Here is a 15,282-nt window from a genome sequence, read left to right on the forward strand (position 1 = left end):
CCCCATTTTACAAATGAGGACCCGGACACAGAGGTATTAACTAATTTATCCAAAAGCATAAGTGGCAGAGCCAGGATTCGCCCTTAAGTGTGGTAGATGCTGTTAGTGCCTTGCCAATATCCTCTCAACCCGATCCTTGACTTCCAGCTTCCAATCCACCACTGCATTTCTCCTGATGCTTTCCCCTACCTCGGTTCCCTGCTTTTCCAGCCTGAGTGGCAGGAATGCCGGGGTGTGGGGAAGCATGAGGCTTGGTTGGAAAGTTTGTCAGGAGGACATTCTGATAAAGGGGAAGTGTGTGGAAGGCCACCTGCCCTGTTTATCGGAATTCCGACTTAGGGGAGACTTAGGGGAGTGTCGAAGGCGGTGCCCCTAATTATTCCCTGGTCTTTCCTAACAAGCCTGTGCATGTGCAGTCCCACAGAGGCATTCCCCGTGTTGGTGGGTGACATGGACAATAGTGGCGGCCTCAGCACTCAGGTCATTCACCAGCGGGGCCCCGGCCTCAGGTCCAAGATGGCCATCAGGACCCAGCAGTCAAAGTTGGTGAAGTGGCAGGTGGATGGGGAGTACCGGGGTTCTGACTTCACAGCAGCCATCACCCTCGGGAACCCAGACGTCCTGGTGGGTTCAGGAATCCTCGTGGCCTACTTCCTCCAGAGCATCCGCCGTGTCTGGCACTGGGTGGAGAGCTGGTCTACCACCGGCGGCCTGGGGAGGAGGGAACTGTCATGTCTCCAGCTGGGAAATACACACTGAACAACTGGTTGGCGACAGTACCGTTGGGCCAGGCGGGCATGCACGCAACATCCTACCACAAAGCCAGTGACCAGCTGCAGGTAGGTATGGAGTTTGAGGCCAACACAAGAATGCAAAACACAAATGTCTCCTTCGGGTACCAGCTGGACTTGCCCAAGGCCAACCTCCTCTTCAAAGGCTCCGTGGACAGCAACAGGATCGTGGGTGCCACGCTGGAGAAGAAGCTCCCGCCCCTGCCCCTGACGCTGGCCCTCGGGGCTTTCCTGAATCACCAAAAGAACAAGTTCCAGTGTGGCTTTGGCCTCACCATTGGCTGAGCCCCTCCTGGCTCCTGCCTCCCACTCTCTCCCTCCTGGAGATTCCCCCTGCTCCTCCCCCGACAGAGGAGAGACCTAAGCGCCCCTCCCTCTCCCTTCGCTCCCTCCTTGGTGGTCAGGGGGGCAGCAGAAAGGAGGTGGCCATCACTCCAGCAGCTGAGGGGGGAATTCTAGAACCATGGGCGCTTCAGGATTTGGAGCACCGGGGGCTGTGTGCCCAGTGGACCTGGGGCCCAGAAGGGGTTCTAGAATCAAGGGGCACACTAGAATCTGAGCACCAGGGGCAGAGGCTGCCAGACAACCTCAGGGAGGTGTTGGGGCATCACCACCACCACCCCCCAAGATCTTGGGGCCCCGCCCAGAGGGGGCAGCAAGAAGAGGAGCTTCCCCATCCCAGGTCTGCTCCCCACCCACTTTCCCATCCACTTCTTGGTATAAAGCATGTTTATAAGTTATGAAAGAACTGGGACATTTTACAGGAAAAAAAAAATATATATATATATATATATATATATATATATATATATATATATATATATAAAATTATTAATGCAGTAGCTTCCTCTGTTACACCTTTCACACCCCCAATAGTCTGGCACATCACTATTGGATCCAAACATATGTCATTCACTTTATTTCCAAGGTTGATGATAACACCCTTGTGGGGTGGGGAGAGTGGGTATCCCCTTTCCTTTTTGATCACTTCTAGACCTTTCACTGCTGATGCTGCATACTCGATCAGAGAGGACATCACGTCCTGGGGTTAGAAGACCATCCTTTCACTCACATCCTTTCGGAGTGTGAGTAGTCAGGCTTCCCTGGCAGACCTCTAGATTAGGAACTCAATAAATCTGGGTCATAGTTTAAGATGAAGTAAAAGTGGAGGTTAATCAGAGAGATGATCTACAGGCAAGAGGAAGGGATTGGAGCTGAAGTAACCTTACAGAGCAGAACTGAGAACCCTGTGCCCACTCTAGGAAGAGTCCAGTAGAGGCCAAATCTTTAGGCAGAGCTTTGTGAATTCAACGGAGCACTTAACTTTGTGCTCTTTATTGTGTTCAGCCTTGAAGACTCAGAGGTAAGCACCACACAGGCTTTGGCTTATGGAGCCCACATTCCATTGATGAGAAGTACATGAAGAGTGAAGGGTTCAAAATGCTGTGTGATTGGCAGGGGGTGGGCAGCACTCCGTGTGGGGTTTTAGGGGCATTGGCTCACGGTGTAGTCAGTGCCCACTGAAGGCCTTGCAGGCACTACAGGTTCTTAATGAACTAAACCACCAAATAAATGCAACTTCATCCAGACAAAGATGCCAGGAGATTTACTTGTTTACCTTCCCTCAGCTTGACTCTTAACTTTTTTAAGTTGTGCAGGAAGGTGCTAGATGTTTAGGACACCCATTAGTTATGATAAGTGCTTTCATACCATCATTCATTCATTAGATATATATATTGGCAACCTACTATGTGTTCAGCACAGGGCAAGAGATCATGCAAAGAAAACCTCCCTAAGATGTTTTCTGAAGCTCTATTTGTTGCTCTGTGACCTTCAGTATATCATTTGCCCTTTCTGTCAGATAAGGAGGTTGGGCTAGATCATATTATCTATATATATAAAAGCCTAAGTGACCAAACCACTGGTCGACTGGTCGCTATGAAGGAGCTGCCCCCTGGTGGTCAGTGTGCTCCCACAGCCAACCTCCTGCGGACCCTCCTCCTGGCCAGCTAGCCTTGATTAGCCCAAATTGGCCCCGATCGATAGCGGACCAGGCCGAGGGACTCCACCCGTGCACAAATTCATGCACCAGGCCTCTAGTTGGAATTATAAAAGTCCTGTCCAATTCTATATGCTATTGATTCCTTGAGTCAGCCTGCATTTCCTGAGAGACCAAAGCTTGAGGCCCCTCTTCTTCACAGAGTGTTTGCCAACTCTCTTCTAAGTCTTCCTACAGCTCATTCTCAACCCCCCTCCGTGCTCCATAAATCTGCATACGAAAGGACCAGACAGCTGTAGCTCTCAACAGCTTTGGTTTTCATGCGCCTGTGTCATCCTGCCTGCTGAAGCTGCTTTTTAAAGGGGCCAAGCCTCCTTTAAACAATTCTAAATATTTTTGAAGTTACAAATCAGAACATAACAATTGTACAAATAGATAAAACAGTCAAGTTGTCTGCAGGTGGTTAAACTAACAAGAGGACTTCTCTGTAGGAGCCACTGTGTGATGTAGGCTGATCTTGGAGGGGACCAGAGCAACATTGGAGAAGCTAGGATAATATTAGGCAGTAAGAGAAGCTCCAGGGAGAATGACAGCATCATGAAAAGACAGAAAGAGAAAACAAACCCACCTGAAGAGAGGACATCCTGTGTGTCACACTCTCTGCTAGGTGTGCTATTTATGTCCATTTAAATTCCTCCACACGACCAAAAGCGAAGACATAGCTGTCGTAAGGAATAATGATGGAACTTGAAAGGGCATCATCACTAGAACAGCAAAGACTTCTTCTGGTCTTGCTACACATAAGTCAAAGGCAGAGAATTAGACGTTCACAAACTCTCAGCCTGCCGCTTCCTGTTACAATTCTTTTTCTTCTGGCCTTACTCCCACATCCCATCTTAAGTTATGTAACTGATTTAGAGAAGCTGAATTGTTCTGTGACAGCTGAGGTAAACATACAGCATCAGACACTTAAAAATTACCAAGAGAATAGAAACTGATAGCAAAATATAGTAGTACTAGATGCCCAGTGCATGAATTTGTGCACAAGTGGGGTCTGGCCAGCCTGCCCCAGGGTCGATCAGGCCAGGCAGCCGGAGGGAGGGGCCGTGGGTGGCTGGCCGGCCAGCCCTGTCCCGTGGTTTAACTCCTGGTCGAACACCCGGTCAAGGGGACATAATTTGCATATTAGCCTTTTATTATATAGGATGGTAACATAATAAAAGATTTACATTTCAAAGTGTAAAATAAGCATTGTCTTTGACATGACCTTGAGAAACCACTGCAACTTTTATACCTGTGCCCCCTCCCATTGCCCTGAATCAATGGTATTTCTTTTTGAGATGATGAAATCAAATTTCCTCCAAACACTGGCACTTTACATTTCTCACCCAAATATATGTGATATCGGATAACTGGTTGATAGCTGATTTTCACTTTTAATCCTTTAGGTTTCATCTTATAATTCTCACTGATAATATTTCCTAAAAGAGCAGGGCCATGGCTGAAGAAACGGTGCCCCCAGATAAGAAAAGGGGAAAATATAGAACTTGATCACAAGTGCAACTTTAAAATGTATTTATTTATTTATTTATTTTTGTTGTGGTTTTAATCCTCACCCAAGGACATGCTTTGAGAGAAGAAGGGAGAGAGAAACATCACTGTAAGAGAAATATAAATTAGTTGCCTTCCATATGTGCCCTGACCAGAGATCGAACCAGCAACCTTTCAGTGCACAGGATGACACTCAACCACTAAGCCACTCTGGCGGGGCACAAGAGTAACTTTTTAAAGTGATCAAATTCATACTCTGTTCACAGGAAAGTAAAAATGTAATCAATCACATATATGCTTCACTTGTATGATGATGGATACTTAAGTATGTCAATTCATGAATACAGGTTGCAGGTTTCTTGTCATCATTTCATTGATGGACATCCTATGGAATAGGATCCATGGGACAGTAGAAAAAGTGTAATCTTTGGAACCTAGAAGGCTGGATGTTAGTCCCAGCTCATCCACTTAAAAGTTGTGTAGTCTCAGGCAAATGAATTGACCTACAGCAAGCATGTCAAACTCAAAGGCTAACACAGGCCAAGTAAACAAGGTTTAAGTTTATGTAGGCCGCAAAAAAAACAAAAGCTTCAATTTTCATAGAAATGTGGATTTCAATAGACACATGCGGAATACAAAGGGCTGAAATAAATGAGTAATCGTTAACATAAAATAATAGAACATTTTAATAAAAATTAATATTTTTTCTTGAACATGAACTTACCAGACACTGAATAACTGCACAAATTAACAAGCGTAACGCAAATAAACCTATTTTTCTTGTTCTCCAAAAGCAAAATATTTCCTGTTGCACACACCAAACAAGTCAGTCCAAGACTGACGTGGAAATCAGCTGCTAAAATATTCGCTGCTAGTATTAGTGAAGAGAAACGGTACGCCTGCACATACGTCGCGTAAGGGAAATGAATGCAACATGATTATAGTAATCCGTCATTAGCGAACGTTGTAGTTCGTTATTAATAATTATGTATAACTGGATATTGTAAAAACTAAGTTACGAAATTTTTATTAAAACGTTTCTCACAAGCCATTATATTGGCTGGGCCGCAAAAATATTCGTTGTGGGCCGCGAGTTTATCATGCTTGACCTACAAGGGACTTCAGCTTTCCTTATCTGTTATTAGCAAGGAGAAGTAAAGGAATAAAAGGGAGAAAGAGGAGACAAGAACAAGGCATGAAAGGAAAAGAATGAGAAAAATAAATAGGAACTAGTAATACCGACCTCATAGAGTTATGTAATATGTTTGACACCATCATATGCAATGCAAAAAGTTGTATGTGGTATCACTTGAAAAAAATGATTCTTTAGATACTGTTAAAGTCCTCTGCATATTGAAAAACACAAATCCAAGAAACAAGGGGAGCTTGCTGGAATACTTAAGAGCATTGCCTTGAAATAAACTGCAGAATCTCTCCCCCAGGATGAGGGCAGTCGGCTCTTGTTGAGTGGCAGTGAAGATCTGGCTTTCTGGGACATTAAGCTCAAACATCCCCCCGCCCAAGACTGTGTCTTGTCTCATCAGCACCTTTCACAAATTGCAGACTTCTAGGTTTGACTTTCCACTGACGATGTTTTCCCCTGCAGCCTGAATTCCTCACAGGTTAGAAGCCTACCCATCAGACGGTACAATAAGTATAGTCCCGTTGACAACAGCCGCTGCACTGCAATAGTGTGGGGTGAGTGAGCGGTGATTGTTTCGCTGCACATTGGAGCTGTTAGTTCTGGTTTGGTGTTCAGTAAAGAGTATACGAATCAGGACATGGAGTCTTGCAATAAAGAGGAACTAATGGAGGTAATTAGGAAAGAACACCTGTCAGTGAGAAATTGCCACCTCAACATTGGCCAAAGCCAGCCATCACTCCCAATTGTCATTCACAACAATGGAGAGCCCTGAACTGTGAATGCAAGCAGTGATGGACGGCAATAAAATTCGCAAATGAGTTTTCACATTGTCTAATAAAATTCTATGACTTTGTCAATCTGTGTTGACACAGACCTACACAGGACTAGAGGAGTAAATGTTGTAATGGGAAAGTAACTGTTTCCTTGGGTTTACACATTTCCTTTTATTTCTATGGTTCTAGGTGCAAATTCTGGCTTTCTTATAAATGATCATGAGGATAGTAGTCAATGTTGAAGTCAAATATCCTATTTCACGAAACATTTAAAGCCAAACAGGGCTATAAATGGGCAGCAAAATGCAACCCCAACATGTGGACTTGAATTTAAGGGTATGTGGAATCGGCATGTTTGCCGCAAACATGGCTCAGAACTGGACACTTTAAGTAAACTTATAAACAAAAGGTAGATACAGTCACAGAAGTTCTAGAGTAGTGATTGCTTTATATCTGTTCTAAAGATGTCATCTTGAAAGAGAATAAAAAGAGTGTGTTATGGTCCTAAGTTAGCCTCAGAAAATACCGTTTTAAAAGTCTACTTCTGCCCTGGCCAGTGTGGCTCAGTTGGTTGGAGCATTGTCCCATGCACCAACGTGTCATGGTTCGATTCCCGGTCAGGGCACATACCCAGGTTGTGGGTTTGATCCCCTGCAGGGATCTCTCTATGGGAGATAGCCGATCATTGTTTATCTCTCACATCGATCTTTTTCTTTCTCTCTCAAATCAATTAAAAAAAAAAAACCACATTAAAAGTCTACTTTTATTTTTTATAACTGCCAATTTATACTTAATAATCCCTTCACCTTTTTCACCCAGTCCCCAACCCCCTCCCATTTGGCAACCATCAATTTGTTTTCTGTATCTATAAGTTTGTTCCTGTTTTGTTTGTTTATTCACTTCGTGTGGTGGTGTTTTTTTTATATTCCACCTATAAGTTAAATTATATAATATTTGTCTTCCTCTGAATTATTTCACTTATGGCAGTACCCTCTAGGTCCATAGTCATGAGGATGTAAAGTGCAGCATAGGGAATATAGTCAATATTTTTAATAACTATGTATGGTGTCAGATGGATACTAGACTTACCAGGGTAATCATTTTGTAAATTATATAAATATCTAATCATTATGTTGTACACCTTAAACTAATGTAATATTATATGTCAACTGTAATTTAAAATTTTTTTAATTATAAGATAAATAAATAATAAAAGAATATACCTAAAGGAAGTCTACTTCAATTCACAAATGACTTTGGAAGATGCAACCTGGGAAATGGAAATAGGGAATGAGAATAAGAATTTACAAAAAGACTGAGGTTTGTTGTAGGTATACTTCATGTTTGTTTGATTTTACATGCTCAGCATGTAAAAAATACAGAGTAACAAAAAAATTAATTTTGAAGGAAAGGGAGGGAGGGAGAGGAGAAGGAAATTAGTTTTGTATGCACCTAAGAGTTATGTGGTCAAAAAAATTGTTTAGTTCACTACTCTACTCCCATTGGGTAGAACAGGGCAAGCATATAACAAATGTTTCTAACTATTTTTTGAATAAACAAAAATTCAACACATCAAATTCTGTCTTGCTGATTAGACAAGATGTTCATCTAAGTTCTTATTTTTAATGCGGTGTCCAAAGATATAGAATTTACAACTCTCTTAAATGCACATTGAAAATTCTACAAGCATGAACTCACAAATACGTATAGAGTATAACAACCTAGTCATTTTCTATATTAAAGGTGAGAGGGGACATTATTAGAACAATCACATATATAATGTATATCTATGCTTGTTACATATATATATATATATATATATATATATATATATATATATATATTATACTTTACTTGGAAAAGTCCTTTTTTGAGCTTTGCTTCATTTCTCTGAGATAGTAATTAAGGGTTATTTATTCTTACTTCTTGCCTGACTCATAAAGGATTATAGAATTAAAGCTAGTAGCATATTTTGAATTGTTGGAAATAGATTAGCATAATAATCACTTTAGAAATAAAAATTGAAAAATTGAGAGAAAAATCACACTCTAGAACGTGATGGCATCTGAGAATCAGATTTCATAGGGATTTAAATCTCATTAGCATTAGTTTTCAAAGCATTTAAGCCAATGGAACCATAGCTCACAAATAAATATAAATCAAGTGTGGAAGCTAAAATTACTTTCAATTTCATATTCTCCTTTGGTGCCAAAATATATTCAAAATCAAAGTATAAATTTATGGGATAGTTAAATCTTTCTTGCCTACACAGACCCCAAGTTCTTGAGTAAATTAAATATGTTGTAGAACAGCAGAATATTTTGTGTAGGATTTTTACAGACAATTTTAAAAAAACATTTGACAATTCAGATAACAAAAAACATATGACAAATGATCTTAAATAAAAATAAATATGATAGTACTATATCAAGACTGAATGCATATGATATATAGTGTATAATTTCCATTATGGTCGGAATTTATAAGTGAAAATTTGGGAAATTTACACACAGACTCTCATTAAGGGAGGTTAAGTGATGACAGATTCTTGGAAAGAAAAAACTGGCAGAGGTTCTCAGCCCAGCCCCCTTGCAGATTATTAAAAAAAATAATGTGTTGTCCCCTGAGTTAAAGAAGAAAAGTAAATCTCTTGACTTCACTCACAGCACTTAGGCAACTCCTTCAGCCTTCCTGAGACCTCTCGTTGTGGGTTTCTTTCCCGTTTCTCTGAACAAGCAAATGAGCGCTACATTATGCAGAAACTGAGAAATATGCATTCACTATTTTGGCCCAGAAGACAACTGCTGCGTGAGTGCTGACAGAAGACAGGTCAGGAATGTGAAAAGAATGTTCAACCTGGGCAGGGTGGGGTCTGAACCACACCAAAATGGCCCAGGGTGCAAATCCAACAGGATTTGCCTGCTCTCTACTCTTTGGCAGCCCTGCCTTTGAAACGCAACACTCAAAGAAGAGGTAACTCTTTGTTCCTATCCAGAGAGAAATTCCAAAATGGTGGCCATAGATATTCACACCAGCTGAAGGAGCACCGCCTTGAGGAGGACAGAGTCCGTCCTCGTCTGATCCAGCGAAGGAGGTACCGCATGCATGTTTCTCCTCCACACCCAGGATGTGATCAGTGCTTTCCGTGAAAGCTCTAAAACTTCCTGGCATCACACACAAGTGTGTGTCTTCACCGGCATCCCAAAAAGCTCTTACTCAGGCACAAAGGTTATCTGTCTACAATAGAGCTCTGATCCTGTCACTCTCTATGTAAAAACCACAGGAGTACTTGGCATTCTTCTAGTATCTATAATACCTCATACTTCTGGGCTTCTACACAGGCTGCGTCTTCCACCTGAAACACCCTTCTCAGCCTTGTGACACTGAGGTGTAGAAGGCTTGACTATAGAGGTTTCAGCCTTGTTAAGACTGAGCTATCACTGGACATCTGGGTGGAAGTGTGCAGTGGGCAGTGGAATAGATGATCTAGAGCTCACGGGAGAGGAGGGTCTAGGAGCTGCCTCTTGAGTCCATAGTTTCCTCTTGAGAATCATCAGAAGGTCAATAGAAAAAGCTATGAAATTAAATGAATTTGCCTGGGAAAAGAGTGAATGTAGAGAACATATAAGAGCCAAAGAGAAATACTAGAACTTGACAAAAGGCAGATCTAAGAGAAAGCACCAGTAAAAGATGCAGAGAAAGTGGAGTTGAGAAGAAATAAAAGAGCAGGCAGCTGCAGTGTCCTAGGTCTGAATAAGAATGTGCTCCAAGAAGAGAGAGGGAATATCTGCTGTTGAATGAAGGAAAAAATATTGAACACTGTCTTTGGCAAGAGGCAGTGTTGTTCTGTTGTGGTTGGTAAGTATAATGTTTGACAGATCTGAGTGCTTTGTTGATATTTAGGGTCATAAAGTTGAGGTGATTTCAGCTATCCTGGTGGTGTAATTTTTCTCCATCAACTTTCAGCTCTGTGGTCCTAGTGGGAAGGGTTGGACTGATGAGTTTAATCAGGATATGGACTTGCTTGGCAGAAAATTAGAATAGGTTATTTAAAATTTCTTGTGATCTCTAAAGGTTCATAAAATGAAACTTTCATTATAAAATTTCAAACTTATTTTTAAACCAACTTTTTTTAATTCTCCAAATTAAGACTATTACTGGTTGCATGCAATAACTTGACAATGAAGCAATGGGGAGAGGGATCTTTAGTAATCTTGCATGGTTTTTAAATCACAAATATTGGACTAGAAGTATGTAGTAATCTAAATCCAATGTCATGGTTTATTCGGACAATATGTTTAACTTATATTTTATTTCCCTTCCTTTTCTAATTTTGATCCTTGAGATGTTTAAAAGAGTGGACTGTGGTAAGCTTGATGTCCTGACAGATTTGGCCAAAAGATATCCAAGATCAAAGTTAGAGTTACCATAAAAACTATTTTAAAGCAAGATGAAAGCAAGGAATTTATGCATTATTAGAAATTATTTACCTCAGTAAATAATTCAAAGATTAACTGTTTCCCAAAACTCTGACAACTTATAGATGGTGGCATGTGTCTCTTTTTGTTTCATTTTAGGAAAATCTAAAATTAAAACCTACTTTAAATTCTAAAAATAAGTGGTTTTAACGCCTGAAAATTTATTCAATCTCATTTTAAACGCCAATATACATATTTCTAGACTTGTAAACATATTTGCATTCTTTTTAAATTTAAGTAGAAATAGATTTGTTAAAATCCAGTTCTCTGAACTGTTCAGGAGAGTATCATCTGGCTTGATTTTTATAAATAATATGTAATTTTAAAATAAAATACTATGGAATGTATTCTACTTGGGAGCAGAGTTCATTATTTAACCCTACTTCTTATGGAACATTAATCTTTCCACAGTGTCCACTCAGTGGACAAAAATAAATGGTTGTCATTCGCAGTGTGAAGCAATGTTTAACTCTTGCTAAATTCATTTAGTCATAATAAAGAAAACCAACTTGATTCCAAACATTACAAGTGACAAAAGATTTTACAGAGCATTCATTTTGTATGTAGACTGCACCTGAAGTATCTGCTTTAATCTAAATGAAAAAGCCAGAGTGAAGTCAAAAGTTATTTACTGTTGCTTGTTCCTTGACATTTCTTAACAGGACATAACAAGCTGGTAAAAAGGGGAAGCTGGACAGACAGCCCACGTTATCCGAGCATCCAGGGAATCTCACTAGCATTCCTCTCACAGTGGCTGTAACAGCAGCACCTCAACAAGAAAAACAATGCCTTGCATTCATACAGTGATTTCTCGTCCACCAAGTGCTTTTTCATATTGGGTTTGTTTCTTTCTAATGAGAGGGAAAGTTATATGGGGAATTTTATTCCCTTAGAAGGCAGGAGACTTTTGGCAAGATTTTGAATCTTTCCTCTGTGGCCAATTAGTGACAATTCCACTTTTGCAAGACAGCCGTCTCCCTGTCCAATTTGACAAGGCAAAGTCAGAAGACTGGCACTGAATTCGATGCCAACAGTAGTTCAAAATCACACCGCCATCAAAATAGGAATTCAGATGCAAAATCCCAGGGCTTGCTTAGTCTGCTCTGGCCGCCATCGAGGCTGAATCACAATCAGAGTCGGCTTCTGAAAGAAGCAGGTTGGTGGTGGAGTAATTGGTATAATGTTTCTGCAGAGGAAGTTTCTGATAAAGGCAGATTCACATAATTGTGTAATTATATGCATACTGATACATTTGTTTCAGCCTTGTCTACGGCAGGAAAAAAGGAGAAGAGACGATATTAATAAATGGGCAGTTGGTTAACTAAAATATGGTATAATTATTAACTGGAACACCATGTAAGTGATAATTAAAATACAATGGAATGCCACCTAGGGTAGGGTAGACCAGATAGTGTAGGACCTAGTAGGCTCCAACGATGGAGAATTTAGACTTTTGTCCCAAAGGTGTGAATTGGAAAGCCACTGAAGATTTTTGAACATAGGAGAGTAAGAATTTGACTTACATCTTCAAATCATCACTCTGATGCAGTGTTGAAAAGACACTATGGCCCTGGCTGGTGTGGCTCAGTTGGTTGGGCATTGTCCTGTGCACCAAGAGGTCACTGGTTCAATTCCCAGTCAGGGTACATACCTGGGTTGAGAGCTTGATCCCCAGTAGGGAGCATGCAAGAGGCAGCATGTATCTCTCTCATTGGCGTTTCTCTCTCTCTCCCTCTCCTCTCTTCCTAAAAAATCAATTAAAAGAAATTTTAAAAAAAGAAAACAAAAACAAAAGACACTATGGCGGATTGTGAGAGAAAGGGATGAGTGTGCCAGGGGAAGGTTGATGGTGGCTCAGAGTGGATGTTACCAGTAGTAGGAAAAGGTGCTGAAAGTCTATGAAGAGTGAAGGTCAAGAAATCAGGATTCTCTTATATGTTGGATACTGGGTGTAAGAGAAAGTGCAGAGTCAAGGAGGACCCCAGGCTTTTACTAAATGGGTGTGAGCGTGCACAAGTAGACCAAAGCAGAAGAGAACGCACCGCTGAAATAACAAGATGGTTGCTGAGTAATTGGTTTACAGAAGATTTTATTTTTATCTTTATACTTTTGTTTGGGATTATGCAAGAAACATGTGTTACTTCGGTAATTTAAAAGCTACTTAAAAAATGAACTGATGCCAATGAGAATGAGAAACAATTTGCACCAGTACATTTTTTTTTTTTATTTTTTTTTTTTTGGTCAGCCACCTCCTGTTGCATGACAACCAAACCTCGCAGAACAGCAAGCAACCACTCTGGAATATGAAGCAATATCTGACTCCCCACCTGCCCAGTTTTAGGATTCAAAGCAAGTTGCATCTCTTTACTGGGTCCTTTCTAACTGAAGGGAAGAATTTACTGGGGCCTCCTACACAATGAACCTGAAGATTAACACCACGGAGTCAGCACACCTGCCAACCAAACCACATAAGTAAACCTCCATCTGTGTAGTGAAATGACTCACTCTTATTCTCATTAACCCTCAGAGTTAGCATATTTGAGTCTACCTCCTTTTTCAATTTTTTATTTGCTGTTTATATATTCATGAGCCTTATGTCCTATATACCTTTTTTTGGGGGGTGAGGGAGTAAGGCACCTCGAATCCTTTATTAAACATGTGAGGTAAAATAAGTATATACATAAACACTTGAATGTTTTCTCTCCACCTCCCTCCCCCCACCTCATTCCAGATATATCTGCTTTACTTATGTTGTACTCAAAAGCATGCTATCTACTCCCCTAACTGCCTCCCTCCTTACTGCGCAGTTGTCAAAGTCATGAGGAGAACCATGCAGCTGAGAAAAATATTCATGTAAAGGTCTGTTTGCGGTGCCTGAGCTGTTTGGAGAAAAGGTACAAACAAACCTAATACCCAAATAATACACTGAGCCCGGGAGCCCTGTATGAACTTGGGCAGATACTTCCTCAGCAGACACACGCACGTGGGCACGGGTGTACCTCTACATGGGAATCCCTTCATTCAGCACTGGAGATGAGTAAAACGCAACTGTGACCTCAAAATTGTGACACGGTGCACAGCAGGATGAACAAAACTGCTTTCAGGGCCATGGGTCTTCTAGCCTCACATAGAAAGACTTCTGATGTCTTGCATAAAACCATATCCCTCCCCTTTCTTCAAACCTCCCTTCTCCAACGCAGCTGCCCTGCCCACTCTTTGTTCTTCAACATGTGCATGCCTAGCGCCCAACGGATCAGTGCTGATTCTGAGCTGTGCCTCTTTCGGGCTACTTCTGAAGGGAACCTCTGCATTTCTAGCTCATCTCCTGGCAAATATTCCAACACTTGGGAGTTAGGCACGCAGCCTGTGCATGCGCTAAGCATGTGGCTTTCTGCATATGTCTGCACATCATTTTTCAGGAAACTCTATTTCACACTACACCAGCTTGATGAGTAGCTATTGTTCACACCTACTGAGAAATAACTCCATGTGAGAATAATACCTTTGCAACTTTGAAATGTCCTCAGACAGACTTCTCATCTCCAGGCCATCAACCTGCTGTGAACTCTCATCTTGACTTTTCACACTTACAGGCAACAGTCGTGCAACATACTGTCAAACAATATGAAGGTTTGAGGAAAACGGAAGGAGTGAAAAAATTAAATTGGAGTAAAATATCTTTCTAGTTTGGTGTAATCTTCAATAATTAAAAAATAATCCACCACTTATACAAGTATATTCATAATTGGTATCAACTTAAAATTTCTGCACTGTTTTTGAAGCGTGTTTTTATTTCCGACTTCATAAACAGTCTTTTTGTTGAAGATCGGTATATGAATTCAGCCTCTGAAGTTCCTGTCCTCAAGATGTTTTCTACTGACATAAAGTGTTTCTGGTCAAAAATGATCTTTAAGCCACAAATATTATAATACTGGGGCAATTGAAGGCTCAATATGGATGTGGTTTCAAAGAACTAAATTTTCTCTTTGAGAATTACATAGAAATAATTTTACCAATCCTGTTTGTTGAAAATTCAGCAAAATGTAGGCATTAAATTAATTATGTGTTATAGAAATAAATAAAATAACCAACTCTTTTTGTTCCACAAATAATTGTTGAGCCCCTGAAATAAGCCCCTCAGACTGTGTTGGGCTCCAGATTCAAAGGTGAGTCTCATGTGGATCTGGACCTAATAGAAACTCTCTAATGCTCAGTAGAAGAGCTGGCCTGTTCATTAGACTTTCTCTAATTCAGCAGGTACATTTCTCAGCAAGGGTGGAAATACATACACCAAACTTCTCGTTAGTTTTTAGTTAACTAGAGAGTTCAATTAAGTGGAAACCAGTGCACTTTGGTGCTTAATTCTTTCCGTTAATATCGAACTAGTGAAACATCTGGAACTCAGTTCAACTGGACAGAAGTATTGATTGATCACCATGAACTCTGCACCATTTTAGGCATGATGCAAAGATGAGAAGACATGGCTGGGAGGAAGAAGGACAGGTTAATGACACTCCACCCAGGACAGAAAAATGGGCTAGTCCCA

At 40.8% G+C, this 15,282-nt stretch overlaps 1 pseudogene across 1 annotated transcript; it reads left to right on the forward strand.

Moving 5' to 3' along the window:
• The first annotated feature begins 408 nt into the window (after positions 1 to 408).
• On the forward strand, positions 409 to 1,076 carry LOC307114118 (mitochondrial import receptor subunit TOM40 homolog; annotated as a pseudogene). The gene has a single exon. The product of its transcript is annotated as a mitochondrial import receptor subunit TOM40 homolog (transcript).
• The last annotated feature ends 14,206 nt before the right edge of the window (positions 1,077 to 15,282 follow it).

Source organism: Cnephaeus nilssonii (assembly GCF_951640355.1).
Source record: "Cnephaeus nilssonii genome assembly, chromosome: 18".
Taxonomy (NCBI): domain Eukaryota; kingdom Metazoa; phylum Chordata; class Mammalia; order Chiroptera; family Vespertilionidae; genus Cnephaeus; species Cnephaeus nilssonii.